This window comes from Dendrobates tinctorius, unplaced genomic scaffold, assembly GCF_039654945.1.
Source record: "Dendrobates tinctorius isolate UK_male_01 unplaced genomic scaffold, ASM3965494v1 ptg000011l, whole genome shotgun sequence".
Lineage (NCBI taxonomy): Eukaryota > Metazoa > Chordata > Amphibia > Anura > Dendrobatidae > Dendrobates > Dendrobates tinctorius.
The window spans coordinates 16,729,431-16,745,902 of record NW_027361679.1 but is presented as its reverse complement, the minus strand read 5'-3'; the positions used below and the strand labels follow the sequence as shown (position 1 = coordinate 16,745,902).

Sequence of the window (16,472 nt, the reverse complement as noted above, 5' to 3'; positions counted from 1 at the left end):
GCTCTTTGCCCAATCACATCCCCCCTAGGGTGTGTCTTTGACACTACTCAGAGTTTTCTCTGATATTGACCTTTACATCTAAGGCCTAGTGGCCTTCTGGTTTCTCCTTTTCTCTTTGGTTGGAACCCTGTCTTCCGGCTAAACTACTTTCTCTCCTTAGTGCTTTATTTTTTCTGTTTCTATCTTTTCCCACTCTCCACCCCCTCTACTCCTTTCCAACCCGATTGTACCACCCGTAGGCCCGACGGTTCATATGGCATCCCTACAACTCTGCTCACTTAATGTCAGGGGGTTTAATGTCCCTGAAAAGCGATCGAAGGTTTTATATGGTATGCATAAGCAACGGGTTGATATACTCTTGCTACAGGAGACGCATTTCCGATCAGACAGAATCCCTACGTTTAACCATAAATACTACACACAGTGGTTCCATGGAAGTAATTCTGACTCCAAGTCTAAAGGAGTCAGCATTGCATTGCATAAGTCTCTACAGGCTCAGGTAGTCGCCTCTATGACGGATTCTGATGGTCGATATGTGTTTTTGAAGCTTAAAATTGCCCATGATCTGTTCACCATAGCTAACATTTATCTCCCCAATCAAGACCAGGTCCGGGCGTGCAGAAAGTACCTACAGGACCTTTCGGCCTTTGAGGAGGGGTATGTGATTATGGGAGGGGACTTCAATATGGTGTTGGACCGCGCTGTGGATTCTTCTTCGGATAGGTCAGCGGTGTCCCCGGCTGCGTCGGGCCCTGACGGACTCAAGGTTGGTGGATGTCTGGAGGTTACTACACCCCACTGCCCGGGACTATACCTACTTTTCCACAGTACATAATTCCTACAGTAGATTGGATTATTTTTTGATCAGCCACGGGCTCCTGTCTTTTAACCCAAAGTCCGACATCGACACGATGTTATGGTTGGATCATGCCCCGGTTTTGCTCTCCCTGCGGCTGCCGAGTCTCGCTCCAGGAGAATGGACCTGGTCCTTAAACCCTGTTCTCCTTGGAGATCTAACATGTCGGGCGGCCGTGCAGACAGCAATCTCGGACTTTCTAGATTTTCACAAACATGACCCCACGGCTATTCCGTATCAATGGGAAGCTTTGAAAGGAGTTATACGGGGAGTATTTATACAACAGGGGGCCCGAGAGGGAGACTAACATAGAGGGTTTGTTGTCTCGTGTCCAAGCTTTGGAGTTATATCATAAAAGGACTAGAGATGCCAGGGTGCTGACTGATCTTCTCCGGGCACGCTGTGAATTGAGTACCTTGTTGGACGCGACATTAGCACGACAGAGGGATCGCTTTCATAAATTTCTGTACAAGTATTCTGATAAACCTGGGAGAGCCCTGGCGAGGTTTTTGCACCCCCGTGCCCCCACTACTTACATCCCTGCCGTGAGGTCTGCTGCGGGTGAACTGGTCCATTTTCCTCGGGAGATTGTGGACTCATTCAGAGCATATTATGACTCTCTTTATAATTTAAGCGGCCCGTTGTCTGATATGTCTCCTCCTGAGTTTCAAGCACGGGTGGCCGATTACATCCGAGACACTGAGCTCCCGTCCATGTCGGTGGAGGAGTCTGAGGCCCTGGAGAGCCCTCTTTCAGAACAGGAGGTTTTAGGCACAATAAAATCCTTAGCTAATGGTAAAAGCCCCGGCCCGGATGGATTCTCCACCGCCTTTTACAAGTTGTATGCGGATTCCCTGGTGCCCTTCATGACCAAACTGTTTAACTCCATCTCGGCCAGCTGTCCCTTTGCCCCCCAAACGCTGATGGCTACAATCACCGTGATTCCTAAACCGGGGAAAGATCCCCTAATATGTGCAAGCTATAGGCCTATATCCCTTATTAATGTGGATGTGAAGGTGTTCGCGAAAGTGTTGGCTGGTAGACTGAACCCTGTTCTCCCTGGGTCCATCCATAATGATCAAGCGGGCTTTGTGCCACATAGGGAGGCCAGAGATAACACGCTGAAGACGTTGCTTCTGACTTCGTAAATGCGCACAGGAAGGGTACCAGCATGCTTATTATCTATTGACGCTGAGAAGGCGTTTGACCGCCTAGGCTGGCCCTTTCTACGTGCGTCCCTGAAACAACAGGGAGGGAGTCCTAACATGTTGGAGAGGATTTTTGCACTGTATCATAGACCTACGGCCCGTCTCAGAGTGAATGGCACCCTCTCCCCGTCCATTGATATAAGGAATGGGACCCGGCAGGGTTGCCCCCTTAACCCCTTACTTTATATCCTTGCGATGGAACATCTGGCAGTGGCATTACGGAAGACACCTGATATTGAGGGTCTGTGGATTGGACAACATGAGTTCAAGATATCTCTATATGCGGATGACTTACTGCTATATATTACCAACCCGACTGTGGCCTTTCCTGTACTTTTCCGAGAGTTCCGTAGGTTCGGGGAGGTCTCAAATTTTAAAGTCAACTACTCCAAACGGAGGCGTTTAGTGTCTCTTTGCCTGACGATCTGGTTTCTCAGCTCCAGGCGTCCTTTTCTTTTAAGTGGAAGACTGCCGCCTTGAAATATTTAGGAGTCTTAATACCTGCTGACATTAACGCAACATAAGCTCTGAATTATGTCCCGCTCCTGCGGAGAACTATCTCGGACCTTAAACGATATAGCAGACCTCAGCTATCTTGGTTCGGACGGGTGGGAGTGATCAAGATGGAAATCTTGCCCCGATTCCTCTATCTTTTCCAGACGGCTCCAGTGCAGGTTCCGGATTCTTTTTTCAGGCGCCTGCAATCGGCTATCAACAGCTTTATCTGGGGAACTAGGAAACCGCGGACTCGGTTCTCGATACTAGTGAGACCCAAAACTAAAGGGGGGGGTGGGCCTTCCTGATTTTAAACGTTATTATCAGGCAGTCCTGCTCTCTAGGATTTTCGACTGGAGGTTCGGTGATGCTCATAAACAGTGGGTGCTCTTGGAGAAACTTTTATCGCCCTCTTCTTTGTATTGGCTGCCTTGGTTGGGGGGGATCGGTGCCCACCTGTGTCGAGTTATGCACCACTCACACAGATTGTTCTGAGGTTCTGGGATAGATCCTATGTGAAATTACACCTGACCTCCTGACTGAGCAGACTGAGTCCCCTTTTTGACAATCCGGCCTTTCCCCCAGCAATTAATAGATCTACGTATTTGTGTTGGTCACGACTTAACGGGGTGGGACTGGGCCAGGTGAGAGATAAGCTTGCGGGGCTCTCCGATGTGCGGGGGTTACGAGACCCTTGTCATACGACGCCGCTGTCCTGGCTGGAGTTTCTGCAATTGCGGAGCTTCCTTCTCAGTGTACCAATGGGGGCACTGACGCCATTTGAGTCCATGATGCTCCCTACCGAGGGTCCCTCCCACGTGGTTTCGGTGCTCTATGGCCTGGTCTTGAATTCACTTCCCCCTACTACACTTGGATTTATGGAGGCTTGGGAGAGGGACCTGGGGATCACCTTTTCTGAGGCCGATAGTTTAAAAATTTTCACTCTTGCACATAAGATGACAATGTCCTGTCAGGCGCAGGAGAGGAATCATAAATTGCTGACGCGCTGGTATAGGTGTCCCACACTTCTCCATAGGATTAACCCGGAGACCCCGGATGCCTGCTGGAGATGTGGATCCGCCACGGGCTCGATGCTTCATGTTTGGTGGTCCTGTGGTCCCCTGCAACCCTCCTGGAATTCAGTTTTTGATGCCTTTCACCTGATGACCGGGGTCCGCCACGAGCTCTCCCCCCAAGTAGCCCTACTGTCCTTGATTCCCAGTTTGATAGCTTCCGTTAAAAAGGGGATCATAAGATTTTGTCTAACGGCTGCCAGAGCGGTTATTCCACGGCATTGGAGGTCCAATGAGGTCCCCTCCACGGAGGAATGGATTACTGAAATGGAGAGACTACATCGTCTAGAGTCACTGGCGGCGGAAGACGGTGATGCTACATATGATCAGGGACGCAACTGGTTCCTCTGGCAATCCCTTAAGGAGAGCACGGGGTTCCTGATTTGGCTGCGTGCATATTCATAATCCTCAATATGTGGGCATTTACACTGCGGAGTCTCTATTAACTCTTCCTCCCCTCTCCCTCCTTACTTCCTTTTTCCCTATTTCCCCCTCTCCCCCCCCTTTTTTTCTTTTATCCTTTTCTCTTTTCTTCCTTTTTCTTCTATCTACACAATTGCTTTTCTTATAGGTTAGTTACTCTGTATATAAGGTTCATGTCCGGAGGTGATTCTCGAGAGAGCAAGCATGTATCCTTTTCGGCTATATGCGTGCTGCTTTTACAGAGATGTAATGTATAGCTCTGGACACTGTAATGGTTATTTCTACTGTTCTTACTGTTTAAAATTCTAATAAACATATTTACTGAAAAAAAAAAAAAATGGTGACAGACTGCATGTCTTGCCCTCTAAGTGTACTCCAAGATGGCTCTTCCCCCTTCAAGTTTTGGGTCTCTAAGCTGGATACATGGCCAGAGCTTAGCCAGTATGCATTGGAGGTGCTGGCTTGCCCTGCTGCTAGTGTATTATCGGAACGCGTCTTTAGTGCCGCAGGTGGTGTACTAACAGACCATCGCACGTGACTATCCTCCGATAACGTTGACCGGCTTACTTTTCTGAAAATGAACAAGGCCTGGATCTCGCCGGAATTTGCCAGTTCTCTTCCAGAAAAAATAATTGGTTGGCAACAGTATCCAGGTCTCCTGTTGTGTTCATGTTTCTACCACCTGAACTGTAATCCCTGGGCTCCAACACTGCCAGTTGTTGCTCAGAAGTGCCGTCTGCACATAGAAAAACACTAGCTCCAGGGTTAGTGGGGTTCAGTAACGCCAGCTGCTCCCCTGCTGTGTGTCCGGCAAAGTCTCCTGCTGCCTCCACATTCATCCCAACATCAGATATTAATCTTGCTCCAATTCGGCCTTAGCCTACTCCATGATTGACCCTGGGCTCCAACACCGCCAGCTGCTGCTCAGAAGTGCCGTCTGCACAGAGAAAAACAAAAACACTAGCTCCTGTGTCAGTGGGGTTCAGTAACGCCAGCTGCTCCCCTGCTGTGTGTCCGGCAAAGTCTCCTGCTGCCTCCACATTCAAACTACATCAGATATAAAACTTGCTCCAATTAGGCCTCAGCCTAAACCCTGATTGAACCTGGGCTCCAACACCGCCAGTTGCTGCTCAGAAGTGCCGTCTGCTCAGAGAAAAACACTAGCTCCTGTGTTAGTGGGGTTCAGTAACGCCAGCTGCTCCCCTGCTGTGTATCCGGCAATGTCTCCTGCTGCCTCCACATTCAAACTACATCAGATATAAAACTTGCTCCAATTAGGCCTCCTCCACACCTGACTAGATTTAGGACACAAGGACGGGAGTCACGTGCTGACCCTACACATCGTGGTTACTATAGGTACCGTTCCAGCAGCTGGATTACAAAGGCAAACCTATACCACTTATACACACACCTCAAAACCAAGGATCTAGTCATATCCCTGATGAAAGCTCGAGAAGTAGAGCTGAAACGTTGGATTGTAACACCACCCTTTTTTGGATTGTAACACCACCCTTTTTTTCACAATCAATAAAATCACAACAATTAAAGACTGTCGTTGAGAAGACTTTACTTTCATGTTATTAGTGTGCCGGGGTTACTCCTATACTAAACCCTGATTGAACCTGGGCGCCAACACCGCCAGTTGCTGCTCAGAAGTGCCGTCTGCACAGAGAAAAACACTAGCTCCTGTGTTAGTGGGGTCCAGTAATGCCAGCTGCTCCCCTGCTTTGTGTCCGGCAAAGTCTCCTGCTGCCTCCACATTCAAACTACATCAGATATAAAACTGGCTCCAATTAGGCCTCAGCCTAAACCCTGATTGAACCTGGGCTCCAACACCGCCAGTTGCTGCTCAGAAGTGCCGTCTGCACAGAGAAAAACACTAGCTCCTGTGTTAGTGGGGTTCAGTAATGCCAGCTGCTCCCCTGCTGTGTGTCCGGCAAAGTCTCCTGCTGCCTCCACATTCAAACTACATCAGATATAAAACTTGCTCCAATTAGGCCTCAGCCTAAACCCTGATTGAACCTGGGCTCCAACACCGCCAGTTGCTGCTCAGAAGTGCTGTCTGCACAGAGAAAAACACATGCTCCAGTGTTAGTGGGGTTCAGTAACGCCAGCTGCTCCCCTGCTGTGTGTCCGGCAATGTCTACTGCTGCCTCCACGTTCATACTACTGATTTCAAACTTGCTCCAATTAGGCCTCTGGCTCCACTCTGTCTCTAGTATTTACCCTGGCCTCCAACACCGCCAGTTGCTGCTCAGAAGTGCCGTCTGCACAATCAACACTTGTTCCTGTGTTACTGGGGTTCAGTAACGTCAGCTGATCCCCTGATGTGTGTCCGGCAATGTCTCCTGCTCTGTCCACATTCCCACTACTAGATGGCACTTCAGAGCAGCAAATGGCAGTGTTGGAGGCCAGGGTAAATACTAGAGACAGAGTGGAGCCAGAGGCCTAATTGGAGCACGTTTACAATCAGTAGTAGTCTACAACAGATATTAAACTTGATGAAATTAGGCCTCAGCCTACACCCTGCTTGACCCTGGGCTCCAACATTGCCAGTTGCTGCTCAGAATTGCCGTCTGCACAGTCAACATATGCTCCAGTGTTATTGGGGTTCAGAAAAGTCATCTGATCCCCAGCTGTGTGTCCGGCAATTTCTCCTGCTCTGTCCACACTCACACAACTACAGATTTTAAACTTGCTCCAATTAGGCCTCTGTCTCCACTCTGTTTGTAGTATTTTCCCTGGGTTCCAGCACCGCCAGCTATTTCCCGGCATTGTCTTTGGCACAGGTACTCTCTCCTGCCCAGTTACAAACCAGACAGGCCCAAATGCATCTGAACTAATCCGGGGTGCAGCTGACGTAAGTAAAATGGCAGCTGCACAGGTGCAGAAATAATTTTTGAGGTTTTCACACTCTCTCCTGCCCAGCCTGGTTCCAGCACGCCTGCTGTTTCCAGGTAGTGTCAATGTCACTTTGCCACCAATACGTTGTCCTGTCGTGTTGCGGTCGGGTTAGCCGAGTCTATGGTGCCTGCAGTTTATGGGCTTCCTATGTGGGCAGTGGGATCTGGCAATAAAGGCTGGTTCTGTAGTGCCAATAGGACAAGCACCCCCCGTAGGACTGTGGGTTTCGGTAACTGCGGCCAGCTCGCAGCCTTGCAACTTTGTTTTTCATGGGTACCCTCTGCTACCCATCCAGGTTCCAGAACCGTCAGCTGGTTCTCGGCAGAGCCTTTGGCTTAGGTGCCTCCTTCTTGGTATCCGAGTTCCAGCAACGTCTGCTGGTCCTTGGTAGTGCTTTCTAGCACAGATACCTCCTGCTTAGTAACCAGGTTCCAGCACCGTCAGCTGGTCCTCGGTAGTGCCATTGGCTCTTGTTCCATCTGCTGCCCCTCCGGGTTCCAGCACCGTCAGCTGGTCCTCGCTAGTTCCACTGGCTCTTGCAGCTTCTCCTACCCATCCGGGTTCCAGCACCGTATGGTTCTCGGCAGTGCCATTGGCTTAGGTGCCTCCTTCTCGGTATCCGAGTTCCAGCAACGTCTGCTGGTCCTTGGTAGTGCTTTCTAGCACAGGTACCTCCTGCTTCGTAACCGGGTTCCAGTACCATCAGCTGGTCCTCGGTAGTGCCATTGGCTCTTTTTCCTTCTGCTACCCATCCGGGTTCCAGTACCGTCAGCAGGTTCTCGGCAGTTCCTCAGCCTTCTTGTACCTTCTGCTACATTTCCAAGTTCAAGCTTTTGGAAATGGTTTTTGGTTATCACTCTGGATCTCCCTGACGACGACCCTGAAGACCACTCCGAAGACGATGACCACGAAAACGATGACCCTGAAGACGACGACCCGGAAGACCACCCCGAAGACGAAAAAGATGACCATGAAGAAGATGACCAAGAGGACAAAGAACATGAAGACAACCACCAAGATACAGAACAACAAGAGACCGAAGACCAAGAAGCAGAAGAACAAAAAGCAGAAGAACAAAAAGCAGAACATTAAGCATAAGACTAAAAATCAGAGCAATAGATATTATCTAAATTATAAGCAGAAGAAGACTAAGCAGTGTATGGGGGTGAGTCCGTTCCTCCTCTCGGTGCCCCTGGAAAATGCCTGCTGCTGCAGGCCAAACTGAACGCGGACAAATCCTGTGGTAAATCTTTTGTGACAGGCAGAACGGAAGGTGTAATCTTCAAACTTTTATAGATAACAACTACAGGAATGCCTGTCACAAATAAGAATATGATGAAGCAGAAGAATAGGAAGAAGATGGAGAATAGAATATGAAGAAGAATAGTTGAATAAGAAGAATATGAAGAATTTAAAAAAAAAGAATAATAGGAAGAAGGTGAAGAAGAAGATGAAGAATAAGGTGAAGAAGTTGATGAAAAAGATGCTGCTGCTGCTGAGGCTCATGAAGGAGAAAGTGTGGGAGAAGTAAAAAAGAAGGTGAAGAGCATGGAAGTAGTGAAACATACATATCTGACAAAATATAAAAAAGGTTAACATAGTCAATATCTTTGTAACTCCGAACGTCTTTTAAAAAAAAAAAAAATATTCCTGCTATTCCATTTGATTGGGCTAAACCTCTATGCCTTTAATGTCTCCTCCACCTCCCCCAATACATTCTATATTATTGTTTTTCTTCATGTAGAATTAACCTGCAAGGAAAGAAAGGGTTTATTTTAATTCCGATATTTCTGTCCCATTGACTTGCATTGGTTTCCGGTATCGGCGATATCCGATACTTTTCGGGTATCAGTCCGATCCAATCCGATCCGATATTTCACGATATCAGATGGTATCGCTCAACACTACTCATAAGGCATTAATGGGGATGCCCATTCATTTTTTGTCTTATAAGTTTTTCCAACCAGGTTTACATTAGACGCCAGTTGTGCTTGCATTGCTGACTATAGCCTGAAATAATTTTGTTGTTTTTTGTTATCATTTGGTTACTGATTTATATGGTCATCTTTGCCATCTTCATGTGTATATATACAGTATATAACCTTTTTTGCCTTAGCATATCAGGGTGGATTGTATATGTGATACATTTGTGCCTGGTCACTGACTCATACTGTGATTAATTTAGGCTGTATCTGCTTTTTTGCCATATTATTGTTTGGTGTATCATGTATATGTGACATATGATTTGGGGTTATGAGATTCATGTTTTTAATTGTCTTTGTGCTCTTGTGACAATAAAGCAACGTTTTGTGATATATTCTATTGCGGGTGTGCACAGTTTGTATGCAGTGGCCTTTTTCTCTTTTTCCATAGATCCCTATGATGCCGGCGCTGTGTCTCCTGGTGGGCATGTGACACTGGGATGTCAGTCGCTGGTGACCACCTGCACCTGACATATTCCGTCAGAGCGGTGTGACGTCTGTGTCCAGGAGGTCAGTGTACAGAACAGTGGCATTATGGAGTCGTCCAGTAGTGGACAAGCCCGCTAACAATGTGTGAGCACAGGGTAACAGTTGCTTTTGTGACAGCAGTGGCAATAATTGGTCACACAGCTCCCTTGTGCTCCCTCAGACAGCATACATTACGGCTGTACCTTAACTTTCAGTCCCAGTGTTCTGTGGTAATACTTTTCCCGCCACATTTCCACGTCTATACTGCACACAACTATCTCCCTCGATGCGCAGGCGTTCTATGCTTGCTATAGTTACCAGAGAGCTGAACGCAGTGACGTCACAGATAGCGGCGTACACGTCTCTGGCGACGTCAGCGCTGCGCCTGGCTATTCCCGGCCTGCGTGGTGTCGTCATCAGAGTGCGTCCGGCAGGAGCCCTGAGAGAGAAGCCGCGGGAAGCGGAGGAGGAAGAGGTGAGGAGCGCGCAGGGAGGACTGGACGTGCCGAGACACGAGCAGCGCCCCTGGGAATGGGGGGAGCCGCTAGTTACGGTGTAGAGCCGCGGGCATGCTTCTGGCACAGGATGTGTGTGAGGAGAAGCCGGCCGGTGTCTTTGTGTGGACGTGTGCGCGCACCGTGTGCTGTGAGGGGATGCTGCGTGTCTGTCCTTGCCCGTTACCCGCATCCGTGTGGAATGAGCAGTCCTAGGCAGGGGCCATTGTCTGGCAGGTGTCAGCCATTGCAGCTGTACTGATAGTGACGTCACTAGAAGCGCATGTATCGGCCATGATGATTTCCTCCTGTATCCGGCATCCTGTCGATCTATTGTTCTCTGTTAGCAGCAGATGAGGTAGCAGTGAGGCTGAACGTAGTGTTCTCCTGATCACTGACTATCCAGGAGACAGTGCAGGGGGACGGCTGGCACCATTATTATCTACAGATGAAGGGTCCATAGAAATAACCTATGTGGTGGTGGGTGGTCCTCCCCACCGTACATTTTGATATTGATGGCAGCATTGAGCAATACATTTCTGAAATCGTGTTTGTATAGTAAGTGGATGTGACCCTTATATATTTTGTTCTTTTTACAGTATTTTTTGTGCCTACAAAACATAGAATTTTTTTTTTTTTAGAACTTTAGAGTTCTAAAAAAACTATATTAGCGGCTCTAGTGTTAATAGAAACCTTATGAAAATCTCATTACTAATCTGCGTACTTTGAATAAACTAGAAAAAGCAGGTGAAATCTGAACTAACCGCAGGGTTACATAGCCACTCCCGGGTGGTTTTCTCCTGTCATATGAAAACGTGCAAAGCTTATATACGAGGGAGGCTATTCCTCAGTATGACTGTGACCGAGGCCAAAGTAATTATTATTATTTATTATTATTTATATAGCACCATTGATTCCATGGTGCTGTACATGAGAAGGGGTTACATACAAATTACAGATATCACTTACAGTAAACAGACTTACAATGACAGACTGATAGAGGGGAGAGGACCCTGCCCTTTCGGACTTACATGCTACAGGATGGTGGGGAAGGAGACAGTAGGTTGGGGGGTTGCAGCAGCTCCGGTGTTGGTTGAGGTGATATCTCCAGTAGTGGTGAGGAGGTAGTGGGGACATTGCAGGCTGTAGGCTTTCTTGAAGAGGTGGGTTTTCAGGTTCCGTCTGAAGGATCCGAATGTGGTTGATAGTCGGACATGTTGGGGCAAAGAATTCCAGAGGGTGGGGGCTATTCAGGAGAAGTCTTGGAGGCGGTTGGGTGAGGAGCAAATAAGTGTGAAGGAGGTCTTGGTTGGATCGGAGATCACGTGAGGGAAGGTATCGGGAGATTAGTTCAGAGACGTATTGGGGAGACAGTTTATAGATGGCCTTGTAGGTCAGTATTAATAATTTGAACTGGATACGCTGAGGGAATAGAAGCCAGTGAAGAGATTTGCAGAGGGGAGAAGCGGAGGAGTAGCAAGGAGAGAGCTGAATTAGTCAGGCAGCAGAGTTAAGGATGGACTGGAGAGGTGCGAGGGTGTTAGTAGGGAGACCACAGAAAAGGATGTTGCAGTAGTCGAGGCGGGAGATAATGAGGGCATGCACAAGCATTTTAGTAGATTGAGGGTTGAGGAAAGGACGGATTCTGGAAATATTTTTGAGCTGGAGGCAACAGGAGGTAGAGCTTGGATGTGTGTTTTGAAGAACAGGGCAGAATCAAGGGTTACTCCGAGGCAGCGGACTTCCAGTACTGGGGAAAGCGTGATGTCCTTAATTGTGATAGGTCAGGTAAGGAAGATCTGTGAGATGGAGGAAAGATGATGAGTTCGGATTTGTCCACATTGAGCTTGAGGAAGCGAGAGGAGAAGGAGGAATATGGCTGATAGACACTCCGGGATTCTGGACAGCAGAGAGGTGACGTCTGGGCCAGAGAGGTAGATCTGAGTGTCGTCAGCATAAAGGTGGTACTGGAATCCATGGGACTTAGAGTTGACCCAGGCCAAGGGTATAAATTGAGAATAGTAGGGGTCCTAGAACAGAGCCTTGGGGGACTCCAACAGAGAGAGGGTGGGATGAGGAGGTAGTGTGGGAGTGGGAGACGCTGAGTGTGCGGTTTGAGAGGTATGAGGTGATGCAGGATAGGGTGGTCTTTGATGCCAAAGGAGGAGAGGATCTGTAGTAGGAGGCAGTGGTCAACTGTGTCAAATGCAGAGGACAGGTCTCGAAGCATGAGTATAGAGTATTGTCCGTAAGTAGGTCGTTAGTAATTTTGGTCAGGGCTGTCTCAGTATAGTGATGGGGGCAGAAACCAGATTGTAGATTGTCAAAGAGCAAGTAGGATGAGAGGTGGGAGGAAAGTTCAGCGTGGACGTGTAGCTCCAGGAGTTTGGAAGCGAATGAGAGCAGTGATATTGGGCGATTGCTGGACATATCGGTTGGGTCGAGGGTTGGCTTTTTAAGGATAGGCATGATTGTGGCATCTTTTAAAAGCAGAAGGGAAGGTACCGGACTTTAGCGATAGGTTGAAGAGGTGGGTTAGGGATGGGATAAGTGTGGTGGTGAGGTTGGGGAGGAGATGCGATGGGGTCAAGTGCACAGGTTGTGAGGTGCGATTTGGAGAAGAGGTGATTAAGCTCCCCTTCAGTGATGTTGGAGAGGGAGGTTATGGGGTTTGGGCATTGGTCTGGTATACAAAGGGGTTGTGGTGGCTGAACAATGAAGACTTGCCTTGTTTGGTCGATCTTATTTTTGAAGTGTGTGGCAAAGTCCTCAGCAGAGATTAGGGAGGTTGGAGGGGGGAGTGGTGGGCGCGGAGGAGGGAGTTGAATGCTTTGAATAACTGTTTGGGATTGTAGGATAGGAAACATACGAGGGTTGTGAAGTAGGCCTGTTTAGCAGAGGTGAGGGCAGATATGAAAGCGAGTGTTGCCTGTTTGTATGCAATGAAGTCGTCTTGCGAATTTGTTTTCTTCCAATGCCGCTCTGCAGCCCTCGACACTTGCCGGAGATTTTTAGTGGTGTTATTGTGCCTGGGTTGTTTCTTGATACGTCGCATTCTGACATGAACGAGAGGGGTGACCGTGTCAATAGCTGATGTGAGAGTGGCATTGTAGAAAACAGTGGCACTGTCTGTCTTGGAGTGAGGATATGGATGCCAATGGTAGAAGAGAGTCATAGAGCACGTGGGTGTCTAGGTGTGCAAGTTTTTTGCGGGGGTGTGCATGTTGCTGGACATGGGTGCCAGGTGAGGAGGACAGGGATGAGAAAGTGAGTAGATGGTGGTCAGATAGAGGGAGAGGGGAGGTGGTGAAGTTAGAAAGAGAGCAGAGGTGGGTGAAGACCAGGTCTAATGTATGTCCATCTGTGTGGGTGGCTGAGGAGGACCACTGAGTAAGTCCAAAGGATGAAGTAAAGGACAGGAGTTTGGAGGCTGCTGACTGAAGGGTATCAGTGGGGATGTTGAAGTCACCCATGATGATATGGGTGATGTCAGTTGAAAGAAAGTGAAGAAGCCAGGTAGAGAATTGGTCAAATGAATAGATATTTCTCATATGCAAATAAAGTCCATGGAGCCTCATTTAAGAGTCTCAAACACAGGACTAGCCAGATCTTCCTCCAAGGAAGGACCCAGCCAAGGAGTGGCTCCTTTCGGAAACCACCATTACCACCATATTAAGTGGCCCTTTAAGTCAATATCCAGCTCTTCACGAATTTACAGATATGACAAGGGAAATACCAAGGCCAGGTATCCATCCACAGACAGCTGTTTCGGGGTGTTGCCCCTCATCAGTGTGGAGTAGGATTCTTGCATATTCGTATTTCCCAGGGAGCGATGCACCTAGGATTTCACTGATTGAGCGCCTTTGCCGACTGCCGCAGTGTTTTCTTTGACTGGTCTCCCTGAGGTCAGTGATTGTTTCGTGAAGTTGGTCTACTAGGCATTGCTCCCACCTAGCCAGAATCCTACTCCACACTGATGAGGGGCAACACCCCGAAACAGCTGTCTGTGGATGGATACCTTGCCTTGGTATTTCCCTTGTCATATCTGTAAACTCGTAAAGAGCTGGATATTGACTTAAAGGGCCACTTAATATGGTGGTAATGGTGGTTTCCGAAAGGAGACACTCCTTGGCTGGGTCCTTCCCTGGAGGAAGATCTGGCTAGTCCCATGTTTGAGACTCTTAAATGAGGCTCCATAGACTTTATATGCATATTCGTATTTCCCAGGGAGCAATGCACCTAGGATTTCACTGATTGAGCGCCTTTGCCGACTGCCGCAGTGTTTTCTTTGGTCTCCCTGAGGTCAGTTATTGTTTCGTGATGTTGGTCTACTAGGCATTGCTCCCACCTAGCCAGAATCCTACTCCACACTAATGAGGGGCAACACCCCAAAACAGCTGTCTGGATGGATACCTGGCCTTGGTATTTTCCTTGTCATATCTGTAAACTCGTAAAGAGCTGGATATTGACTTAAAGGGCTACTTAATATGGTGGTTTCCGAAAGGAGCCACTCCTTGGCTGGGTCCTTCCCTGGAGGAAGATCTGGCTAGTCCCGTGTTTGAGACTCTTAAATGAGGCTCCATGGACTTTATTTGCATATTCGTATTTCCCAGGGAGCAATGCACCTAGGATTTCACTGATTGAGCGCCTTTGCCGGATGCCACAGTGTTTTCTTTGATTGTTCTCTCTGAGGTCAGTGATTGTTTCGTGATGTAGATATTTCTCATGGGAGATTGTCCCACAATATGTGCAAAATTAATAATTTATCATAACTTGCAGTGAAAAAGTCCATAAACAAAGTATATTTAATGTACATTTTCTCTGTGATTTATGGTATAATAAAGATTACGTCTGTACATATTGTGGAACAAAATAGCAACACCAGGAAGCATGTTAGTATCAGAGGCAAACAGTGCCAATTGGCACACAATTACTAGAACAAAAGCTTAAGCTTCATGTTGAGCATGAAAATCAGAGAACAAAGCATAAAAATGGCAGAAATTGTATTAATATCATATAAATCACATCAAGTCAAAATAGTAAATATTAGTATCAAAAATACATAATACTAGATACAATTTAAAGGAAGGAAAACACACAAGGATAAAGAAGTATCAAAGTGCACAGTGTCAGTAAGAATAGTATATTGCACAATAGGCCTGTAAATTAAAAACCCCAAGTAAATGTATGATGTGCTGCAAGCCCTGAAAAGTAACAGGGTATGTATGGAATATCACAATGGGGGCTGGCTCCAGGTCGCTGTAATAAAAAGCCCGACAATAAGTACAAACTGCAAACCTTGATTCTCAAAATACCCCAAAGAATGGGTGTACCACACCAGCAGGTGAAGGGTCCCGGCAGTAGACCGCCCACAAGACTATATAGAGCCCATCATAGGATGAGAAGTGGAGCGGTACTCACCAATATGGATCTGGGGTGGACCACCAAAGTGGATCAAGACAGGACCCCCGACGTGTGTTTCGCCCAGCGTCTGATAGCTTTCTCAAGGGGTGTGAAGTCAAATGGTATATGGACCAATGAAGGACAAAAAGTGCATAGGTGCATCTAACAGCTCAGATCGGTGGTGAAAAACATACCCATCTTGACTTGATGTGACATATGTGCTATTATTATATTCAATTTGTCCTGTTCTTTCATGTGTCTTTTTTGCTATAATAAAAGTTTAATCTCATTTAAATAGCTTTGGACTCCATTTTTTCTCTTGTTTTTCATTCTAAATATGGGGATGCAGTTTTTGCAATAAAGTGTCTTTTAGTGTGTGTCCGCAGCCAAACACAAAAAATGCTTTAAATCTGGTATCGCTGGAATCGCATCAAACAAAAAAGGCTAATCACCACTTATACCGCACGAGGAATGGCGTATAAAATAAATAGAACCGATTCTTCACCTGCTGCTGATTTGTTCATTCTGCCTCCCAAAGATTGCAGTAAGTCTCTGCTCACATTTATCCTGCGCTGAACGTTTATATCGGGGTTTTCGCAAAAATCTCTGAAATACGTGATTCCGACGAAACCCCCGGCAGGAGTTTCCCTATAATGAGGCAGATGGGAGGCACTGCGGATGCCGTCTGACCTGTGATCCGGGGTGACAGGCTTTTTAGGCGTGCATAGAAGCTCGGTCATCTACAGTTTTATGTACTTATGAAAAGTACACCACTGAACAGAGGCCGGACAGGGTCCAGAGTAAAGGCCCCGTCACACACAGCGAGATTGCTGATTTTGTGATGCAACAGCGATCTCGCTGTGTGTGACACACATCAGCGCCCGCCCCCCCCTGGGTATCGTTGGTAGTGCTCTAATGTCCTGGGCAGGGCTGTGGAGTCGGTAAGCCAAACCTGCGACTCCGACTCCTCAATTTCCCTTACACCGACTCCGACTCCCACACATATTGCTTATATTTAAGTGAAAAATTTATTGTAGTACAATGTGAACCTCAGACATTTAATCATTTTTATGATCCAATAATCAAGATATTTAGATAGAACAGAATATATATTTGTGTACTACCCGGTTTTCATTCTTTTTGGTACAGATAAGATATGGATAGAC

The 16,472-nt window shown here is 47.4% G+C and overlaps 1 protein-coding gene and 1 long non-coding RNA gene across 2 annotated transcripts in view; one reads left to right on the top strand and one right to left on the bottom strand.

Annotated features, from left to right (window-relative positions):
- Positions 1–9,684, bottom strand: part of LOC141101168 (uncharacterized) — a 205,902-nt gene extending 196,218 nt beyond the window's left edge. Inside the window, exon 1 of the long non-coding RNA XR_012234903.1 lies at positions 9,613–9,684. This is a non-coding gene — a long non-coding RNA (uncharacterized lncRNA). The remainder of the gene's footprint in view (positions 1–9,612) is intronic.
- A 61-nt stretch (positions 9,685–9,745) lies between these two features.
- SMARCAD1 (SNF2 related chromatin remodeling ATPase with DExD box 1) overlaps positions 9,746–16,472 on the top strand; it is a 217,570-nt gene continuing 210,843 nt past the window's right edge. Inside the window, exon 1 of the mRNA XM_073590005.1 lies at positions 9,746–9,884. The gene's annotated coding sequence lies outside the window, so the exon portion shown is untranslated. The remainder of the gene's footprint in view (positions 9,885–16,472) is intronic.